Source organism: Ammodytes marinus (assembly GCF_949987685.1).
Source record: "Ammodytes marinus genome assembly, chromosome: 14".
Lineage (NCBI taxonomy): Eukaryota > Metazoa > Chordata > Actinopteri > Uranoscopiformes > Ammodytidae > Ammodytes > Ammodytes marinus.
The window spans coordinates 4,081,271-4,083,770 of record NC_137218.1 but is presented as its reverse complement, the minus strand read 5'-3'; the positions used below and the strand labels follow the sequence as shown (position 1 = coordinate 4,083,770).

Sequence of the window (2,500 nt, the reverse complement as noted above, 5' to 3'; positions counted from 1 at the left end):
AATACTCATATAAAATATACATCGAAAAAAACATCATATTGACCTATTGAGCACAATTTGCAGTTGAAAACAAAACAATCATAGCAAATGGTGAGTGGCACGCAGGCAATTTCCGTCCGGAGTCAAATACACAAACAAACAAGTACGTCTAGCAGCTGTTTTCAACCGGTAAGTGTCTGCGGCCACCGCTATATGATTTTCACAAATAACAGTGAAAACAACTTGAAGAGAAATGGGGTCGTGGCACGAAAGAAATGGGTTTCTATTCTTACATCTAAAAGCAGTTTGAGTTGAGTGGTCTAATAAGGTCCATAGAAGTTACACAGTGATTCTCATTCATAGGTTTAATAATAATAATAATAATGGATTGGATTTATATAGCGCTTTATTTCACTGTGACTCAAAGCGCTTTACAGGGTTCCAGGTTCCATTCGTTCACACACAGTCATACTGGTGGTGGTAAACTACCATAGTAGCCACAGCTGCCCTGGGGCAGACTGACGGAAGGAAGCAAGGCTGCCATTCAGCGCCATCGGCCCCTCCGACCACCACCTCAAACATACAGCAGTCATACACATTCACACAAGGCAAGGTGGGTGAAGTGTCTTGCCCAAGGACACAACAACCATGACACAGGTGGCCGGGCGGGGATCGAACCGCCAACCCGAAAGGCATTTTTTAATCTACTCTTTCATATGGATAGATATGTTCCTCGGCTGTTCCTTGAATATCCTTACTCAGAAAAAACGTAGTGAAAAAATGTATTGCATTTTAAATATTTTTTGATGTCCACAATTATTTATTTTTTTAAACAAAATAAAAAAATCAACTAACATGGTGCACTCTAATCTACTCTTTCATATGGATAGATATTTTCCTCAGCTGTTCCTTGAATGTCCTTACTCAGAAACAACGGAGTTAAAGGAGAGGTAAGTGATATTTTATTTGTTAATATATGTGTTAAATCTCTCTATATTCATACAGCAAACACTTAAACAGTATATGCACAGTTCATAACACAGGTATCGGAGTCATTCAGCTTTGCAGTAATCGCCAGATAAAAATGTTGAGTATCCCGCTCGTTATATCCAATCAGGAGATAGTTTCAGTGGTAAAACTGATACAGTAATTGCTGGCTGTGGTTCTATATGGGCTGTGGCAATCATTTTGAAAAATAATATCTTGCAGCAACATATTGGGAAAAAATAGAACTATGAACTAGTTAATTTTTGAACTGTGAACTTGGTTCAACATTTTGAATTATGAACTATGAACTGATCTAGTTCATTTTAAAGGTGCAGTAAGTGATTTATTTATGTTAATATAAGTGTTAAATCGCTCTTTATTCATACAGTGATCACTTACATAATGTGCGCGTTTCATAAAGCCGATCCCTCAGTCAGCTGCTTTGCATGTAATCGGCAAATAAACTTATTGTAGTATCCCAAAATTTTTATCCAATCAGAAGAGGGAACGCTACAAACCGACACTCGTCTCACTCATACATACTAAATACACTCCATGGTCTCACTGCCGGTGCACGCCAGAGCAACAGATGGGTGAATGTGTATGCGCCTACAATGGCGGAGCAGGTAAAAATCCTTCCCAATGTCTGTGTCGATGGTTTTTATCATGTTTTATCACACTTATGGATCTGAAATGATGCTAGATAACTTGCTGCTTGCTAACCATTAATGTGGTGACGAGCGAGGGGACTACTAACTGCAGTAACTGACAGGAAGTTAGCTAAAAGAACCATTCCGCTTACAGCACCTTTAAAGTGTGTGAACTGAACTTTGAACTAGTTCACATAGAAAGGGAACTTCCCAACACTGGTGGTTTGGTTCCAGAGGCTGTAAAGAATCTTGTCTGTTTACAGATATTGGCAGTGGGGGGTGCCAGTCATGATTTTTAAAATTTCTGTAGCACTTTGAGATTCCAGCAATATAGAGAGATCACTTTAGTTGCTGTAGGTTGTAGGGAAAGGCAACCCTAAGGCTATTCCTGTGATGTGGGGAGACAGAGAAGTATCACACCTTTAGGTCAAACTCAACCTGAACTTAGAAAGAATGTCCTGGGGGTTGGTATAGATTGGTGAAGAAAAGTCGACCGCTTTATCCACTACCTGTACTAAAATTCCAGTGATAAAACATACCTTGAGTTCCAATCCCCATACTTCTATACTATTTAGTATGCCAGAAAAAGATTTAGGATCCCAATACATGCACGTCAATTGCAGTATGCTGAAAATACATAAATGCCCCCACTAACTCCAATAGCATTTTGGAGTATTCGTCTTTATTCTTGACATTTCTCGACATAATGAAAAAAAAAATCTTCCTTAACTGATTTTTTTTCTCTCCTGTGGCACTAAAACTCTTCTGTACTTTAGTATGTAGTGTAGTAAAGAGAAAGAGTATGTGATTTGGAATTCAGGGTCAGCCTATGGGCTCTGTAAACGGGTACGTTAACAAAGGGGGCATCGGACCGACCCATCGTA

General features: G+C 39.2%; 1 protein-coding gene across 1 annotated transcript in view; it reads right to left on the bottom strand.

Annotated features, from left to right (window-relative positions):
* Nucleotides 1–2,500, bottom strand: part of LOC307260770 (adapter molecule crk-like) — a 197,798-nt gene that overhangs the window by 224 nt on the left and 195,074 nt on the right. The window lies entirely within an intron of this gene.